The 21,044-nt window shown below is 37.9% G+C and overlaps 1 protein-coding gene across 2 annotated transcripts in view; it reads left to right on the plus strand.

Annotated features, from left to right (window-relative positions):
* The window catches only part of LOC139687950 (leucine-rich repeat neuronal protein 1-like), a 778,766-nt gene that overhangs the window by 567,169 nt on the left and 190,553 nt on the right, over nt 1–21,044 (plus strand). For both annotated transcript variants that reach the window (XM_071585318.1, XM_071585319.1), the window contains one exon: nt 9,531–9,588. The gene's annotated coding sequence lies outside the window, so the exon portion shown is untranslated. The remainder of the gene's footprint in view (nt 1–9,530; nt 9,589–21,044) is intronic.

The raw sequence follows: 21,044 nt of genomic DNA on the forward strand, positions 1-21,044 counted from the left end.
AAAATAACATTTAAGCGCTCGTTCATGGGCCATTGTGATTGCCTTGCGCCTCCCCTGATCCCTGACTATTTATCTCGCTTTTGCGTCCGCGTATTTCAGAGATAAATCCTTTTCCAAATGAGACGCGTGGCTGGAGGCGGCGGCGGACTGTTTAATGAACAGTTGGCAGCGCGACTTTCGATATACACGGGACATATTTTTACGGAGCTCGACTTATCCCATGCCGAACGATAATATTCACTCCTCCTCCTCTATTCAACTCCAAGCCCCCTCTCCGTTCCACCCATACCTCTTTCCACCCTTTCCCATCCGCGTGAAACACACGCGCTATCGCATAAATCCCGACGTCCGCTCCTCTCTAGCACTTTCCCCTTCCACTTTTATGTCCCTGGCCCAAAATGGCCGCGTTGGCGCTGAAATGCAATCAAAGCCATTGTCCGCTGTAATTCCTTTCCTCTCCGCTCTCCCTGCAGCCCCAACCGCCAGTGCCCCTCGCCTCTCTCGCCCAGCCACCCGTCTCTCCAAAACACAGTGCAGGTGCTCCATGCGCCCGCATATACCCCCGCAATCTTTTACCCTTTCCCCTTTTCACCCACCATCTCTCTCTCTCTATTTTTCCTCCGCAGAAAAGCTGTTTTGAGAGACGTAGAGCCGACCCCTCACCCCTTTTACTGCATCGCTTTTAATCTCATTTCCCGACGGTCAGCGACCCGCGCGGCGACCATTTTTATGACCCGACCGACCCTCTCCCTAAACTGCAGCCTGTCTATTCAAACTACGAACTTTCTAGACGTCTGGAGCGAGGGAGGGAAGTTTGGAAGGGGCGATGTCGGAAGGCGCGGGTAGAGGAAGGACCAAGACCCTGAGGGCTCTTGATGACACTCGCGCTGAAAAATTATAAAAAAAAGATTGGACCTCGAAATCGCAAACTGTGATTTCTAATGATTTCCGCGAGATGGAATCCGTTTGCCAATCCACCTTTTAACCACCGTCCTGGTGATCCTTTCTGTGAAACACCCCTGCTCCCCTCTCAGCCCGCCCCTCCATCCTCGGCGCCGCTGTCCTCGCCTTTGAAGGACGGCGCCTCTGCTTCCCCCACTCCTCTCCTCCATTCCTCTCAGAGCGGAGTGGGAAAGATTTCCATTGGTCCCTCGCCCTGTCCCCGCCCACCCTTGCACTAACCGTCCAAAGCGGTAATTGGCACCCCAGGGCTACGCAATCCGCTTTATACATCCGCCGCCCGTTAACAGATGGAGATATTTTCATGCGAGTTTCTCCAAAGGTGGTTGTCAGGTGCGCGAGATGAGAGGATTATCCGAGGACTGAGGGTTGCCTCGCCGGAGAGGGAGCGTGGGTGGCCGGGTAAAAAGGGGATGGCGGGTTGCTGCGATCCCCTCCCTCTTTTATATATTCTCCAGGATAGCTCTTTCCGACGTCATTGTGGTTCCCTATGAGGGTCGAGGGCTTGAAAGGGGGGGGGTCACATCAGTTGGGAGAGTGGATGGATCACGACCGGCGATAATTCTGATTGAAATGAATTTTCGAGAACAATGGTGAAGGACGAAGGAACCTTCTCTCGTGAGGCTTAATATTCATTTAATGAACCAAAAGGTGCATTTCATTTCCACTACCACATAGAATAGAGCTTGTGGACTTACTTGACGCGGAATATACAGGTAGCTAGGTTTGTTGCTTTAAACGGAGTGCGGAACGGAATTCCTTTTTATCTCCCTTGCGACAAAGGTCAAGCTTTTGATATCCACAACTACAGATTTTCACTTCATTCAAACACTTTCTCAAACTAGGAATACGGTGGAAGATTTTTCTATCCTTCCATATGTGACGAAATCTATTTAATATTGATATTTATTTTTGCTTATTTCTGTGTAATAATAAAAATTTTAATAACTTGAACTATTAGTACATTTTTGCAGACTAACAGAAGACTATTTCTTAAAATATGTCATGAATTTTATTCGTTACATGTCTGATTGCGACTTCTTAATGATTGTACATATATCAAAAATAAAATAAAATTTGTTTATTTTTTCACGCTCGTCGTTGTTCTCTGAAAATTATGCTCCACGTCTTATGTACTACTACTGCACGTAATTAGGATGCAATACACCTACCAGATAAGAATTTATCAATGCAGCTTAATCCATTTGAAACGAATAAATTTGTATTCAAGTATCCTGAAACTACGTATTCACTGAAAATAAACCAATCAGTAAAGAATAACATTCAAGTAAAATAAAATGAATTTTCCCCTACCTAAGGAAGCTTTGAGAATGAAGTATTAAATCCACATTGTATAAATGTCATTTTATTAAGGTATATTACTAAATTAGAGACTTTATAGCAGTTTTGATTGGAAAAGTCATACTCAAATATATTAGCCATTAATGAGTAAAATTATCCCAGAAATCCACTTGGTCCAGGCATCAGAACTGTTGTAGCTTTCCTAAATAATTACGTTGTAATCTAAAATGTGACTTATTCAAGCAAAATTTTATTCAATGAAAATGATTTCAAAAGAATAAAAATTTAATTTTCAACAATAAGAGTGAAATAATATTTTGATTGAGATCAAAACACATAAATGTATTTATTAACTCTTAGTCTTAACATTTTGGCAAAAGCATATGAGCAGAGACAGATTTAATTACCCAATTTAAGATTTACGGGTATATTAAATATTCTTGCAACTTTTTGTAGTTCACGACTAGCTTTCTAGAATATGTAAAAAGAGTGACTTAGTGAGATTTTTGGAAAACTCATGAAGTAAATGTGTTAACATACAATGCAAATATATCAGTATTATATTTTTTTATCGTACATTCTTATTCATCATCAAATATATGGATCCTTTCATTATATACGGGATATATGTCTATTCTATTTCTTTAAAAAATTATGTAACATCCGCCGTACTATTCAGCCAACAATACAAGATTATACACGTTTAACTCTTCTTCGCACAAAAGTTAATGGAATGAATTAACCAGATTTTTACTCACCCATGTTAAAAATCGCAATAGATATACAGCTCTTCGACTTCTATTATAAACAAACCTCGTTGCGCTAAAGCAGTTTATTTATTTTATGCATTCCACCAAGTTTATATTGGTTTCCTATGACAACGGTGTTTTAAAAGTGAGGTTCATGAACCGTATGGATGATTTGAATGCTAATGGGCATCGGATATGTTTGCAGCCCCGGGAGCTTGCTCCCATTTCTCGCTTCCACCGCGTCGCATATTGTCCCGATACCTCTGAGTTAACGGGAGGAGGCGTTGACTGCATCGCAAGTCTGGAAGAAAATAGCCTTCGAGGAATTTCCACTGGCGGAGGAGTGTGAGAACCCAAAATGTTCCTTCTTTTTTTATATAACCATATATATGTTTTTTCGCAGGGTGGATGAGTTCCAGGGACTCGGGAAACGGGAGGGCCAGACGTGGGAATGAGAAGGGAGGGCCAGAGGAGGTTGAAGGGGGGTTACCGAGTAATGTGCGACTCAGGGAGAATGATGGGAATGGAGGAGGATCGCAGTTTTTTCTCTCCCCCATCCCCCCCTCCGTCCATTATAGCACCTTCCTCTTTTTTGTTTACAGCGAAACAGAATAAAATGCCCTCACATCCCCCTGCATCCACTTCCCCCTTCTTCCCCGACTTAAAATGTGACCCCGCCCTCTGGCGTTACGTCTCATGGAAAAGAAGACACAGCTGACCCTATACCCACAAACACATAGGCGGGTTGCTCCAAAGGGGAGACCGTGAGTGGAAAATTCAACGTGGCGGAAAAGAAAGATTTCCTCGCACCCCTGTCCCTATCCGTTATCCTCTTCCCTCGGCTGCCCCTCCCACCCCACTCCACCCCTCCATCCCTTAGCCTCCCTCGGTTGCCCCACGGCATAACCTCGAGGATGGGTTTGATAGGAACGCGCACATATATTTTGGAAATATGTGCGTTTGCACGAGTATTTTTTGTTATTTTTCTGCGTAAACAATTCACTGCCAGAGCAGGGTGGTAACAGGTTAAAAATACTATGGCAAAAGTCGAAATTTATTGCTACAAATAATATTAATATTGTTTTCCTCCTAATTTCCATCTATTTTAGAAAACATTGCGCCATTTCGGTTTCTTAGAAGAACAGATGGAATCAAGCCAGCAAAACTATGTAATGGAGGCAACATTTTGTGGTACTCCACCAATGCACAAAACGCACAACAACTAAATTTACTTATATTATGAGTATAGACAGGTAATAGTAAAAACAGGGTTAAAACAGCTCTACATATGTTAGCAAAATATAGAAGATAGTTTACCAATGACAAAGGTTGATTTTTAGCATATATGTGAGATTTTAAATACTGTCATTGCCATTTTTCTTTTATTATTTTGGTCCATGGATCGTTCGCTATGAATTATCCGTAATTGTATTTTAATGGACTCTTATCGGGTTTCCAGCCGAAAAATTAGATTTTCCTAGGTTAGCGGTAAATTTAAAGCTGAAAGATGTTTTGAGGTAAAATATTAAAGACTTCAATATATGACGTTATTTCTTTCCTATTTTATGTACACAAAATTTTATTTCCTTACTTACATTATGCTATGAACAGAAATAATTTTTAATTGCGAGAAATACATTTCGTAACATTGGTAATCAAAATTTTATGATTGATGAACAATATTTTGGAATGCTGTAAAACCTCTACACAAAAACTAAATTTTCCAAAGGAACTTAATTTAAAAATAGAATCTCTTTTCTTCGAAGTTCTGCTGTTTCACGGCTGTTGCGTCGAGGCTCGCGTGACGTTGTGTCATCTTCGTAATACCTTAGAGCCAGCCAGCCATAGGGACTCGTATTTCCTCACCCTCTCTCTTGTTCTTTTCCTGTTACCCCTGAGGTAAAGCATTACCATATCTTCTTGCGCTACTGTAGAAGAATCTGGAAGAGGAAGGGATCTGTTTCAACATACCCAGGCAATCACCATTTAAAAATTTATTTTCAATTTCATTTCATCCAATTATGAGGCTTATTGATCCGAAAATCTCTGGTGGAAGAACGGCAGTCATCTTCTTCGTGGGAAATGGGTCTTAGAAAATACCGGGTTTCGTTAAAAATACTTTCTTATTTAGTGGACGAGAATTTTTTTAACCAAAAATATTGTAAGAAATTTGTCTTCATTTACAAATAAACATTATCCTATTGAAATGTAATGAAATAATTGACTTTGTAATTCCACACACTTTATTTAAAAAATACACGACCCAGGTTTCGACGTTGAACGTCATCATCAGGTGGTCCTCATAGAAGCAAAATCAATTATTTACATTTATTATCACAAAGTCAATTATTTCATTACATTTCAATATGTTATGCAAATTCCACAAAGTTACGCCTGAGACAACAAATTTCAAAACATTATCCTCACTAAGAGACTCAATCACTTATTTATTCGAGACACTCAATTATTATGCAATGCTGGGTTTAATCTTAGAGTTAACCAGAAATTTCCTTAAATATTTACTCGTTCAACACTTGTGGGCCTCCCCTAAGTTTTGAATTCTGTTCAGTAAGTGAAATTTAACTTAAAATTTAGAATTTCATAAGAATGTTTTAAATAGGAGAATATAATAGAATTTTTCAAGATAATTTTTCTGTATACTAAATTTTACTTTTAATTTTGACATTACAAATAATCTATTCTATTTGCCTACTAATTACCGTTACCATATTTTATCAATTTATGTGTACAATTAAAAAATGTATGCTTCGATCTAATATCTCATTAGTACTTCAGAAATTCTAGGTATAGGATTTTTCCTGTACTTTTGTAAACCTCATTGATGGCATTTGCTTGGAAAAGGAAAGTTAATAAAGTCTACCGAAAGAGGTTGTTATAAATTTGTGACCGATTACTTTGTCCATTGCACCACCTGATTGCAATAACGTAACCTAATTGGTTCCTTTAATTTACAAAGCTTTGATTTTATAAGTAGATCCAAATTTGTAGATAGAAGGCCGAAAAATACCGCAAAGCTCTTGAAACTATTCCACAACACGATAGGCTATGTCCTTTACGAATAAACAGAAGAAAAGAAGCCATACCAACCGAAAACAGTTGATTGTTTATAAATAAAAGCGCGTTTCATGGTAAAAAAAATATAACTTTCTGCTTGAATCATTCGTTTTAGAAGCGAGGTAGGAAAGGGAGCAAAATTACTCGGGAATGGAAGCCTCTCGTTTGAGCGCTGACTGAGGGAAAAAACAACGGGGAAGTGAAACGAAAGCTAAACGGAAGGAGAGTTTGGGTTGGTATTATACAAAGGGCGTATAGCAGCACTTCAGGAGAAGGGAGTGAGTAGGCCTGACTTCAACGATACGGAACAAAACTAATAAAGAAACTTAACCGTGTGTTTATTCACAAGAGAGCAGACCTAGAGCGAGAGGCGGGGAGAGGTTTTTCAGACTCTGCTGCTGCTGTTGCGGGGAATTTTATCGCAAATGACCATGGAGGGGGTTGAAAATGGGGATAAGGGGTGCGGATGGAGGAGGGAAGAATGAAATCGCCTCTGTCTCTAACACGGAGTGGAGTCGGGGGCAAGGGGTGACGTGGTAGGTGTACCTGGGGGAGGAATGCGGTGGCAGTGGTGTGGGAATGAAATGAGAACGGGAGGGGAGAAGGGTAAACATATGGAAGGGGTGAAGGAAAGGAGGGGAGCGTGAGGTAGCGAAAGTGGGAGAGACAAACAGACAAACGACTTTATTGGAGCTCCCGTCATTAAGCCTCCTCTCCTTTTAAGTTGAGAACAAAGGAGAGAAGGAATTTAGACGAGAAACGAGGAGACGCGGACGAGCGGGGATGGCAGGAGTGAAACGACGATTCTGAGGAATGGAGGAGTAGGTTGGAGAGGCGAGAAGTTTAAGCTGGAAAGGGATGTAATAAGGGGAAAATTTTTGTGGAGAAGAATCTTGGGAGGTTGGAGGGAGGATCTCTGAGGGAGATGTGTGGGAGGGACGATGCCTTGGGGAAGACGAATGGGAGATGGTGGGAGTGGAGAAAGGCAAGGAGGGGAGAGGGGAAGGTGAGGTGTAAGTGATGAAGAGACGGGGAAATATTTCGCAGAAATTCCGAGGAAAATTAGGGATGATTAATTGCCGGGAGAAAAAAATGTAATGAGCGCTGATGAAAAAAGTGGTCGCCGAAAAATTAAAGAAATTGTTCACTTAATGGAACGTCTGATGTGCGTGGAATTGCGGACAGAACAGGAGCGCCTAGCCGGGAGGGACAAAGGGGGAGGGATGGAGTTGGTTGATAAGAGGGCAAATTTGAAGAGGGGGAGCCTAAGCGTAAAATAAGTGTGCACGGTGGATTATGGAACGGTTATGAGGTGAGCGGGCGAGGCATAGGTTGTCCATAGTATTGCGGTGATAAGTTTTGTTTACGAATAAGATTGGAAAAGTAAGAGAGGAAGGGGACCGGAAGTGATTTTGTCTTTAGGCTTCGTCAATAGAAGGAAGGATGATGCGGGTATTTGATGCAAGGGGAAAAGAGAACGGAGTATGCATTCGTCTCCTTTCTGGTGATATGAGAAATTTTCTAGCTATTAGCACAAGGGGTATGAAATCTAATTAATGTAAGGAAGCATGGCATGAATTATTTTTTAATAAAGCATTTTATAACATTTTATTAAAGCAAAAAAGTTGGAATCATTACCTAAGCGAAAAATATCTCCAATCTGCAGATTTTCCAGTTTTGCGGAATTTTCCTGGTAAATTAAAGAATTCCATGAAATCCACTAATATTCCTAATCCATTACAGTTAAAAATTGCTCTACAATTTTCTGGAAAATCATCCTCCAAGAAGCATCACTTAACTTCAAAATAATGTGGTATTAATAGTAAGATTAAGATATTTATTTTTTAACACCGTCCATGAGATGAAGTATTGATACCAAGCCAAGAAGTCTATTAAAAATCACCTTGGTAGAAAAAATTTGTTTATCAGAGGAGCTAGGTTTGGCCAGGCGGCTGATGTACTCAACGTCTAAATAATTTAAATACGGTTGGAATCATTGGACTGCTACAAGTATTATTTTAAAACTAAATTGGGACTATAAGTACGATACACCGAAAAATGTCCCTTTGAGTTTGACTATTAATATTTGTGATATCTCTTAGACCTTCACTGCAAACTCTAAAACTCAACTCCGATAACACTGAGTTAAGATGTTAATTCAGGACATATTTGAAGAGTAATCTCAATATATAGTTCCGTTCAAATTTGTTTCATTGACAGGATACATTGTTGTGTGCATGGTATCTCAAGCGAAAAATGGGAGGAAACATTTTCTTGTTATAGTTACAAAGATCTTGAAAATAAAACTCGCACCTTCGTAACTTTGTGGAAGTTCATTTTCTATTTATTGCTTTATAGAAAACTGTATTTTTTAAGTGGAAACTAAATAAAATGGATGTTCTTTCAAAAATAATTACGTGATTTGTAAAATATTTGCATCAATCAACTAATATTAAGTCCTTCCCATTTCCTATGTCCCTTAGTATTCATGGTGTCTCACGCTTCCCAAAGAAATTCAAAGTATCATAATTAATATCAGTTATGATAGTAATAACTACCATCTGGAGATAATAAAAAATATTCGTAAGCAGAAGGCATTTAGATAACTAGTAAATTTCTTCTACAACATATATCATTTGATATAATAAAGGATATATTTATTTTTTATATGTAAATATCGTCTGTATGTTACAAATTGGGCGACTGGAGTCGCTAATAAAGCATCAAATGAGCAACCATGGCCAATCTTGGGCGTTATTTGATTTTAAACAGTATTTTTTTTATTAATTCGCCACTAGCCTATTGGCTTCTTACTTTTAATACAGGAGATGTTTTAATCTTCTGACCAGCTTATGTTAATAGCGTGTTAATCGCAATATAAAATTTTGTTTTCTAGACAGCATATCAATGTAAAGGGATATCACGCCCAAATCAGACCTTAGATTGGCCAACCAGAGGAAACTAAATGAAAGTCAACAACCTCGGTTAAAGTTATTTGAACTCTGTTCCCGTTATATTACGTAATGTATATCTTCCAACAATAAACGAGAGGAAAATTAACCAGATTGAATACAGAAAACTGATGTATCATCCTTTGTTTGGATTTGAAAATTGCTTTGAAAACATATTTCCACTATATACCCACCTTTTCTTTATGAAGAATCAATACGTAGGCGTTGCAGTTGTAATTCTTATCTGATAAATACTTGCTAAAAATCATATATTTTTTTCCAAAAAATGCAGTAAAATTTTAATAACTGGTAAATGTACACACGCTAAATATTAGTAAAAAGTTCTTAATCACGTGATAGGAAACCCGTTTGTCACAAAAATTGGTTGAAAATTACTGCATATGAATGATATTTACGATTTTTGAATATCAAATCAATTCTTAAAAAACATTTAAATATTATTTTATTAATGTTATGAAAATTGTGCTTCTAGGGGAAGCCAGCCATCAACCTGCGGCTACAAGGGAGTTCTTCTTGGACCTTTTAACAGTGTAAGTGTGCTTTTTCTTGATTTTATTGAAATATTTGTGAGGCCGATCATTTTTGATTATTCATTTCTCCCAATGCCATAGTTTTCCAATGATAAACCAGATATATTTCCAATAAAAGACATCAAAAGTATAGAAGCTGCCAAGGGCCTATGACAATGAAAAGTAAGACTGCTATATTGTAGATTATAAATCAAATTCTGCAATTGGACACATGGACCTAAGAAAGATCTAGATTTTAAATTAAGCTTAAAGCATCGTTATGCCATTACATTTAATTGCTTGGAAATTACAGAATTCACCAGAGAGTATAAAATTCAAATAATGCAACTTGTTCACCTCACATGTGATGTCTTCTCGTTTGTTTTTCAGTTTGAGTATAGGTTATTGCAGAGATGCACTCCTTCTTTTACTTTTTATAGTCAACCCAGTACTTTTGTCTGTCTTTCACGGAAATTTCTTTGACAGCAACGGCATCGCCTGCATCCTAGACGGGGTCGATCCATTTTTCGTCTGTCTTACTTCCTCTAGGTATTCTTTTGTACGTTTATCGATATGTACGTATACTTTCCCATTTGTGCGTTACTCGTACTGTTTTTTTTCTTGCATTGATTTAAAAATCCGTTTAGTCTCCGTACCATTTTTCATAGTTCATTCTTTTCTCTTCTCTTTACTTAACCTCCACAATTCTCAATAAATCTCGAGATATGCTTTTCACCAGTTACTTCCAGATGAATGAAAAGATCGAGTATATTTGGTCTACTTTATTAATTATCATTCAATATGAAGCAGATGACACGTATGTTACTCCATCCATATGTTTCAAGAATGTCTTTCCCTGTTTTACAGTTCACAGTATTTTGAGGTATTCAAAGACCTAAGAGATAAGTTATCTATGCGCAAAAAATTAAGTCCATCTATTGTCATTGTATTGATATTGACATTCCAAAAACCTTGGTTCTTAGAATGTCAATAAAACATTCACCCTTAAAGTGGGTAAAACACGACCTCTGAGAGGGAAAATCCTTGCATTGAAAAATATCAAGAAGATAACCGATACTTGAGTTCAATTATATCTCCTAACTCAGGCGTCAATTCTCTTTCTCCCTCTTTGTTCAACCGGAATTGATGTGCGTTTTCAAGGACCTCACTATATGAAAAAATACATGCAACCAAGAAACGTTTTATCAATTGACCGAATATGTATATAGAATGATAAAATGATTTAAGGCTACAAGACGTATGATAATGGGGAAACATATCCACGGCTCAAAAGTAATTTAGGCGCACTAAATTTCAACATTTAGATGTCGTGATAGCATATTTTCGTGGATAATACTCAAGCTTCCCCGTACGTCTTTGGGCATTCGCAGAATCTAACTCTTGAATGAAAGTTTTTCCAGGCCGTTCAAAAACGATTTCAACACCGATATTCAACTCCCCGGGACACGCGAAAGTTCATCGAATTCCCGTGTATAAACGTGAGCACGGCATAAGGGCATTGTGAGCGTTATAATCCTCTGCTCGCCGCATAATTCCCCCTCCTCGGAACAATGCCGGTATGGAGAGCCACCACCCCTGGATCCGAGGCAATCCGGGCAAGGGACGAGGGGTAGGCGGGGATTCAGGGCCGGGGGAGATGAATGCGGATTGAGAAAATAAAAAGAGGAAAGAGGTCGTGGCATGAAATAAAAAGAAAAGGGGCGGGTGAGGCGGAGTTGGGAGGGCAGAGGCACCGCAATATCAGTTTCGGTGCAATAAGGAGAGGGGAAGCAGTGCTGGGGCATGCTCCCAGTCTCACTTCCACCCCTCATCCCGCCCCCCCGGTTCACTTATTTTCACTCAACCTCCCTTGCACCCCAAAAACGTCTCTCCCGTCTCCCCTCACCAGAAGCGCGGCCTGCCACCTCCCGCGGCGTGTATTTGTCTTTTGGCGGGGTGGAGCGAGTCGGAGCAGGGTAGCGGTGATGTGAGGCTTTGCGAGTGGGCTGAAGAAGATGGGAACCCGAGGGAGGGCATAGAACGGGGGGGGGGGTTGAGAGGAGCGAGGAGCGGAATATGAACGCCCCGGTATTACTTATCATATATTCCTACCGTTAATCACTTCGATGTACTTCACCGAGTGAGCGGCGGCAGAATCTTATGCCCTTTTGTTTCCATTCGAAAAATAGAATCGCATGAGGCTCCTCGCTACACGGCTAGTGGAGAATTATTTGGTTTTCCGATGACGACAACATGTGTTTTCCAAGGAATTATTTTTATAGCGCGTCAAGGAGAGGGGAGAGAGAATGCTATCATGGAGATTTCAACTCTCCAAGCGATAGGAGTTGCTGATGGGATTCTCTTTTTGCAATATGAGAAGCAAATGTGATAAAGATTCCGTTCATCGTAAAACTAGAAATTCGTTATTGGGAATCTCATCAGGATATTATTTATAGAAAACTTTATTTTAATATATATTTTTTCTCTTTCTAATATATATGTCAGTATCTAAATTTGCTGCTTGGTTGATCCTCAAAATTTAAACATCTTGGATATTTTAAAGAATTCTTTTTCCCTGCTATGAAGTATCACAATAAACATGGTTTATTTCTTCCAGTAATATGCTTTCTTGTTTCTTAATAACCTTGTAAAAATTAACATGCCACACTACAACCTTCTGCACGTGCATAACATTTCTTTATGGTTTTATTGTTTGTTAGATATATCTTTATTAATAGTACTGACCAAAATCTAAGAGGACTCTAGTGGTGAATAAAAGCTTTTTAGTTCATTGAATTTACGTTAAAGCAGAACATTTGAAAATGAATTCATTTTTCTTAAAGTAACACTTCACAAAATACTCTATACAGGTTTTATGCTTAGAGTTGAGCACACTCTGAAACATAATTAAAAATATATTGAAATCACTAGTTACATTTGGTTACACGCATTCGGGTAAAATAAGGTAATATATATTTTATAGATACGGTGATTTCGTGACTCAAAAAAGCTATTGATCAAGCAAAAGGTTTTTAATTGGAGTGAACCACTGCTCCCTCACAATACATAGAATAGACTAAGCAACTCATTCGATAAAAAGTTCACCCCAGAATTGAATTGGAAATACATTAATTGACGTACGCGCTTCAACACTCTCTAAACATTTTCCGATATTTGTTAGCATCTTTATATAAAATAGAATATGATTGGTATTTTTGTCACGATTAACATAGCCTAAGAGGAATGCAATTCGATGCATTAAATTTTTGGTCTGAGTGAATCAAGATGAAATCTTTTTTTTAATTTGACCAACGTGGCTAAAATTAACTTAGAATGTTCTGATATTAACGATTTTTTATCAAATATCCCATAACACAAGAGTTTAAAAAAATATATGCATGATACAATTCTCAAAAATTCATTTGTCAAATAAAATTTCACATTTGTGCCAAATATCTTTCCCCTTTAACCTTAGGTGGATTCTAAGGGGATAAGTATCCTCTCTCTGATGTAGAATTTCCGCAAACTGGAACAATGCACATTTTAGGTGTTCGTGGGTTTAGGACTTTAATATGGTGTGAAAAATTGAATATTTATGCTTACCAATTGTATTCATTCGCTATTATTATTATTCCTATTAGTTTTCTATGTTAAAGGTACATTTAAGATGGACAGTGATTAAACAGAAATGTATTTCCTCACCGCTTCTAACGAAACAAAAACTGATATAGCAAAACAATTAACAGTTCTTCAATACCGCATACCTCCTTCCTCCCTACGTTCCACTATTTTTTATTCTCTCCTTACCCCTTCCTAGGTTGCAAGCGACCTTCTGTGTACCACAGACATCGTCAATCAAAATGCCCTGAATCAACTTTTCATGCCTCCTTTGGATTTCTCCCAAAAATCCCCTATCCACCCATAATAGGCATAGCTCTTCCTTCCTAATTTTCTATTCTTCCAATCTCATCTTCTCCATTCTTCTCCACAAACATATTTCAAAAGACTCCAGTCTACGCTTATCATCTTACTCAAACGATCATGTTTCCTCGCCGTACAAAAGCACGCTTCATATCAAAGTTTTAACAAGTCTTATCTTAACATCCTTACTCAAAGGCCCTGTCATAAACTCCCTTTTCTTTGTGAAAGCTTCTTTCTATGTCTAGCGCAATAATTCAATTTAGGCCCCAACTACTTTGACCATTTTGGCCCAGAACACCTCCAAGATAGGTAAACTGTCCCATATAGTATAGTTTATGGAATACCATTTTAATATGCGACTTAGCTTTTCTCTTTCACAAAAACCGCATAACTTTTTTTTACATTTGTTTTCATACTATACCTATCGCACTGACTTTTCAATACTCTCACCAATGATTGTAACTCCTTGGTTTACTGGCTAATTAACTCTTGTCACATGTAATCCAGAAAATACGTTTAACTATGAATGTCCCGCCACTTTCATTTCTAGTTCCAGTTCTTTCCACGGCCTCTTTTACAATTTCCCCCTCTTTCCGTTGAAAAGCATAGGTGATAATGAACACCCCTGTCTTAACCCTCATTCAAACACTGCTCATCCCGGCTCTCCACCCGACACCTTTACCAAAGCAATGTGTGATAGGTGCAAAGTGAGGATAAGCTGCTTATTCCTCCAATCTACTGCTACTTTGCCAAACTTCCTCGGTAGCACTTTCTACCTCACCTATCGGTGAACTATTCTGCATTTTCTAGCTAGGCTCTCCACGTAAACGCCTCTCGTTGCCTTCCTATTTTGCGATAAAATTCATTGCCTTCGTTTTTGCGCATTTATTCTCATCCAAAACTTTACTTTTATTTTGTAATACACCAAGAAATGACGGCGAACTGAACGAACTTTAGTTAGCCTGGCTGGCTAACTAAAGCTTTATTATCCTCAACTTTAACTGATTTAATGAGGCCCCATTAAATTTTTTTCCTCCTTCACCCCCTTCTATGACTAACATACCAAATTCTCCTCTTATCCCTTGAAAAGAGGCGGTTACAGTGGGATAAATTGTCTTAACTACCTGCTTATGAATGTTCATTCTACTAATCATTTACCATTCAAATCTCTTTAAGTCTAAGATCCACATATTGTAGATGGGTCAAATATATCTCGAGTTTACTTTTATTTTCTGCAACACATTCATCAACTCTACCCTATTTTCTCTATAGAAGGCCTTTTGAAATCTGCGAAACAGATAAATGACACGTGATTATATTCAAAGTTTCAATTTTACGTGTATTAATAACCTAACTATATGAATGGCCTGACGTTAGCATCACCATTTTTATAACTCAAACCAAATTTATACCTTAAATAATCTCTTCCCCTACTCTACATCATCTTATGGATTATCCTTAATACTACCTAAACTGCTCGTAAAATCAAACTTATCGGTCTATATTCCTCAAATTGGATTATTTTTTTTAGAATGGGAAGTGCCTCTTATCTTAGAAAATATATTAGCTAAAATCCTTTCACATAAATGCTACAAATTAGCCTAACAATACTCTTCCCCCACTTTTTTCTGAACCCTTGTATATTTTTAATGGAATTTCATTAACTCCCACTGCATTCTTTGATTTCAGTTCTTTATGTCCCCTTTTTTTGGCAATGAAGTAAGTCTGAACCTTAGGTATTCCTAACTACCTCTTCTTATTTTCTACTTATTTTTTTCAATGTCTAAGGTTGCTGGCCTCATGTCTTGACCATAAATATATAGATCCTCTATATATTTCTTCCCTCTCTCTTTGAATATCTAATTTTGCATTCAATAATTTTCCAGACATACCTGTATCTTTGCTGGTTTGCCCAGATTTTCCTTCTTCTTTTCTGAGTGTTTTTTCAACTTTCTGTAGAATGTAGCAATCAGACCCTTCTTTTTTAAACATTCCGTATCCTCGCACTGCTTCTTTTGCTTTATTATTTTCCTCCTCAGTTTATTATCCAACTCATTGAATCTTTTTTACCTAATTCTGTCTTTAAATTTTTCCAATACCTTCTTTCGTTTATATTTAAAATTATCTCGCCTGTAATTCATGGCTTCGCTCTTTTTCTATACATTTTCTCTATATTTTTGTTTGTAGCATTCGCTTTCCCTTCTTTGATATGTTTCCATTTTTATACAATTGCAACGTCTTCCTATCATTTGCATATTTTCACTACAGCCTGCCCTGTAGGTACTCCATTCCTTTTGGTCCCAATTAAAGATTCTAAATTAAATTTCCCCAGCCGTCTTCTCTGGTTTTTTATTTTGAAGCGGACATTATACTTCAATAGTCTTATTATAAACTGGGTCTGAATCCGCCCTGGGGAGCTGCATTTATCTTACTTCTTGTAAATGCTTTCTAACATACAGACGTGATCCCATGGGTCACCTTTCACTTGAACTAATCATATTCTATCACCCGCTTGATTAATATTTGCCACGCCCCTCCCTTCATTATTTTTCAATCTTACCGAAACCTCTTACTGTTTCTCTTCTCCGATGCATGTTAAGTTAAATCTATAACTACACCAATCCCAGCCTTTCTTCCTTCTCACCTCACAGAGCCTTAACATATCTATTTGTATATCTTCTCTCCGTCTCCCGCTTTATATTTTCTAATTTCACTGTCCTCATTATTATCCCAGCATCCTTAGTTCTTATCAATCCGGGTTCAATGCTCCTATACTATTTTCTCTTCTGCTACTGTTGATTTGTTTTAGCTTTGCATGGATTTCTTGATATAACGACCGCGGAAACCTTGCCTCTCCCGCGGCCCAGTACGACACACGGTCCATATAGCAGAACTCCATAATTGTCAACACTCATGTGTATAATTGTCCACCATAGTATCACAGAATATATAATTAACGTGATTTCTTTTTGGTGTCCTCATTAGTGTTTTTATTGCTACACAATCACTTAATAGTCTCGATGACCATAGTATTGGTCAAATTATTATTTAGAGGATAATAAGTAATGGAGACCGCTGTAGTCCAGGGGTAGGACGTTAACTACTGACCGCAGGGCCCGGGTTCAATTCCCGGGCAAGCATCGATGGGCACCCTCAGCTTCTCTCAAGCGTTTTTCGATTTTAGGGTTACCAGGTCTTCCCTGGAAAATATAGCCGGCACAGGGAAAATAACTGACCCCCCTTCCCTGATGTGTGAATTTCACTCGCCGTCAAGCATGTAGCACTGAGTGAAATCTGCCATCACCTACCGAACCGACTTTAGGGCTGAGTACTGTGTTGATGGTTTTTTAATCAGTAATTATTTGGAAAATGAATGGGTGCGCATGGTGAGAAAACAGTGATAAAATCTCAGTTACAGAGAAATATCAATGCAACTCTATTTGTTTGTGTCGTGGATTTTGAGGAGTTTGATAAAGTTATTTGAGTAAAATTCAGTGTGCCGCGGAAGGAGTAGACTGAAGATTTATATAGGTATTTGATCCACCTACAACCTGTCTATCTTAGACTTTAAAGGTGTGAGTAGCAAATGTATAGTCAGAATGGACGGTATTAGGCTGGTTGTTAAAACAATTTGTCCCACTGTCCATGGTTCTCTTCAAGAAATACGAGGAGAAAATTTTCAGTGAGGCATAGACGGGGTTCGTAGAATGAATGAAATTTAAAGGGGGCCTTCATCAAATCTGCAATATTAGGGGATAATCCAGCTTTATTTAGCTCTTCAGTCAACGGTTTGCCGTTACTTCTTATTGCAGGGTAAAATAACTATGACCAGCTTTGGATGAGAATAAATGTGAAAAAACGAAGGCAGTGAATTTCTCTCGAGATAGGAAGGTAACGAGAAGCATTTACGCGGAGAGTCTAACTAGAGAATGCAGAACAGTTCATTAATTTAAAAAATTCTGCAGAAAAAAATAGAAAAATTAATAAAGATGTTAAATGAAGAATTACCTTAGGTAAAGAAGCTTTCACAACAAGGATTTTATTTTAAAGAAACACGTTTAAAGAATTAAAAAAAACGATTAGTCCATTAATTCAATATGGAGTGTAGTTGTTAATGATATGAAAAACAGAAATATAGTCTTCAGGGCCAAAGAATTTAGCAGTATATTTAAGACTTTTAGCATTTAGGCATGGGGAAGAATGAAAACTGATATGAAGGCAAACAAAAAAGGGAGGTTTTGGTGTTGTGGGGTAGAGGAGAGAGAAAGTAGTTGCGAAATTCAAAGAAGGTAGGAAAAATGAATACAATAGAGCATTTGGATGATATTTGACGGTTGAAAGTTATGGTAGCGATGTGCTGTGTATATGAGACAGAAGCAGGAAAAGAAACAGCATTGGGGCACAATGAATTTAAGCAGGATGCTTGTGGATTTTAAAAATAGCTTATAATTATGAAAGTTTCAAATTTTTTTTATTACATGGGGCATATGAGTAACGTAGAGCTTAGGTATAGGATCTATCAATAATAATATTGCTGTGAATCGAGTACCAAAACAAAGTGAACATCGCTTAGAGATATCCCATGAATGGTCAATTTTAGGCATAGTAGTTATAAAGAGGTATAATCTGAAAATATTTTATTCCTAAAAGAGGATAAAGTTTATCGCTCACTATAGAGAAAGCTTCTTAGAAATAACAGATAAACGATACAGTAACAGGTCCATTTTTTCCACCTTGAACGGTTTCGGTGCGTCCTTTTCTGCTAAAACCGACGGATACTTAGACGTGAATTATAAAAAACTTTTTCACTACTAGGAACTATTCCTGGAATACTGTTAAATGGATCTCAACACTTATTTTGTAATTATATCATTTGATGAGTACCAAGTGTGCGTTTGAATCATTTAGGAGTATCCCTCCTAGTGGGTCCCATTTTATTTAGATTAAAAGATGGAAACATATAATTACTTAGCATCAATACGAGGGACTTTATTCAAACTTGAGATTTGCATCCAATTCACCAATCTATATTACATATGTAAGTCATAGCTGTAGGATAGAGCAACTGCAGCTAAAGCAAAAAACGCTTATTCACAATAATTAATTAAATAAATTTTGTAATTTGAGTGAACGAGCCGATATTTTGAGTACAACTTTGCGTTTAATTTTCATTCATGCATTAACCCCCTCCCCCTTGGAAGTCTGGCTCCGCTTTTACTTGTAGCCTCTAATTCAGAGGAGAGGTTTTTGTGAAAAGAAAGAAATACATTATGAAGAAAGAAATATTGGTGTAAAAATATTTTAAAAATTCTATAGGTATTTTAATTCATCATGACTCTTAAAATGCACCACCCATTGGTTATTTCAACAAACAATGAAGGCTATAAGACGTATCACTCACGACTCAGTATACTGAATGCTAATTTTCTCGAAGGTAATGCAAAAAATATTACTTAGAGAATATTCATGCGCATGGTAAATGCTACATTAGGTGTAGGGAGATAGAGCACCAAGAACTAAGCAAGATTAATATCGTATGTAATATTACATGGGAAATTTTGAAAAAGAAAGCCTAGTTCATTAAATTCTAACGGAATCCAGCAGAAGCTTGAATTTCTTCTTAACCTGATTAATTGAATGAGGGAAATATCCATTTTATTTTGTTTTTAACTACCAATATTAGTAATTTGATGTTTAACATATTGATTATTTAAGAATTTTCTTGATTTATATACTCCATATAATAATTCATATTTTATTTAGAGATCTACACAAGGGATGAACATTTAACAGTGTAAAATTGTAAAGTAAAATTTAACACTGTATATTGAAGAGTATTCATTATCAATACAAACATTATGTAGAAGAGGGTTAGCTTAAGATGTGTGGTTGCACATGAAAGCTACTTGATGAGTGTGTTGCGTTGTTATTGAATATGGCACAAACACGTACTTTCTTGACTGGGATACCTTAATCCAGGTGCGATCCCAAGCATGAGGCTGGGCGCTTAAGAGCTCTTCCACGACTAGTATTGAATGTTTTTCATGCAACGACACTGTACTTTAATCCGTATCATTGAAAAGCCGTTTGAGAGTCCCTGTCTTTTTTTTGTACGTAAGGGAGGCTCCTTTATCACCGGGGACCTCCTCCGCCGGAGCACCTCTTGTCTCTGAGTCCTTGACATCACTTAAGTACCGCTAAGAGTCGTTTTTTTTCAAGAGCCCACGGTAAAACGAGAATTCGGTGATTCGAGCATTCCCATGGGATGTCGGACTCCCCGTGCACTCGACTGGCTTCGTCTCGAGCCGTGACGATCACCAAGAGGAGGCGGGACGATGAAAAGGGTCGAGGGCAGCTTCACTACGTTTGCCGCATGTGCTGAATCGCGTTTTATGGCGCACTGCCGTGCTCTATCACATGGAATCTTGTCGCCCCATAATATATCTCTTTCAGTACGCACCCTATCTGGTTTAGCTGATCTCAGGTATATCGCCGATAAAGTTATCGAGCTTTTTAAAAGGGGAGCGACGAAATTAATGGAAGCCATCTCGGTGAAAGTCCGAAAAACGGCTAAATTAAGGCATTATCGATGTTAACTCAATTAGTCCTTTTCCAATTTCTCACTTCATTCATTTAGCTGTTTTTAATGATTATATCGACGGATAAGCCAATGTTCTTTTTTTCCTGAAATAACCTTAGGTCACCTATTTCGGTTGTGTACTCCTGTTTCACCACTAAGTGTTATCGTTTGAATATTGAGGTATTTTGTATGTAAAGTGAAATAACTGCATATGTATTCTATCTAAAAAGAAAATAAAATAGGACCGCTATGGTACCATTAGGCTTCTCAGACAGAAAAGTTTTTCGAAAGACCTTTCAAAGGCTTAAGTCTTCGTTTTATTCAGTGAGCCATTACTAATAGAAGATTTACACCAATGCTGTATGGAGATATGTAATTCTTACTAGAGAGACAATCAAGGAATACCTCCCGAAGACGATGATCATTCATAGCTGTTTGGTGGTGTTGTAAAAGTTTAGTGTACCGATAAGTATGGAGTAGCTCGACATTGCCCAATATAGAATTTTACAATTTGCCTTTTATACAAGAAGTAATTATTTCTGTATAACGTTAAGTTATGTCGATATTTCAATGTTAAATTAAAATTTAAACAAGTTACTTTACCTTGAAAGTCCTTGTTTCTGCTCTCAACTTTTCCATTTCATTCCTTCTTTCCCCTTTTGCAGTTTACCACAGCATATTCCATCACTGCAATTAGTGTACTTCTCTGAAGGTGAAGTGGCATTAACCTTATATTCTATGAAGAAAGAAAGTAAGATAGGGCATCAATGTCGCCATTACACTTCTCTATCCAGAAGGGTAAACGTTTCCTTCCATTCAGTGAGCCATGGCTAATGGAAAATTCACGCCAAAGCTATATGGAGGCACAGCTGGCGCGGGCATTATTTCCACCACCAAGAATCGAACAGAGCCCCCCGCACTTCCTGCTTGCTCATCAATTATTCCATTACCTCTTTCTTTTCACTTGCTACACTAT

The sequence above is a fragment of the Hetaerina americana genome, unplaced genomic scaffold (genome assembly GCF_022747635.1).
Source record: "Hetaerina americana unplaced genomic scaffold, ioHetAmer1.1.p SCAF_2, whole genome shotgun sequence".
NCBI lineage: Eukaryota > Metazoa > Arthropoda > Insecta > Odonata > Calopterygidae > Hetaerina > Hetaerina americana.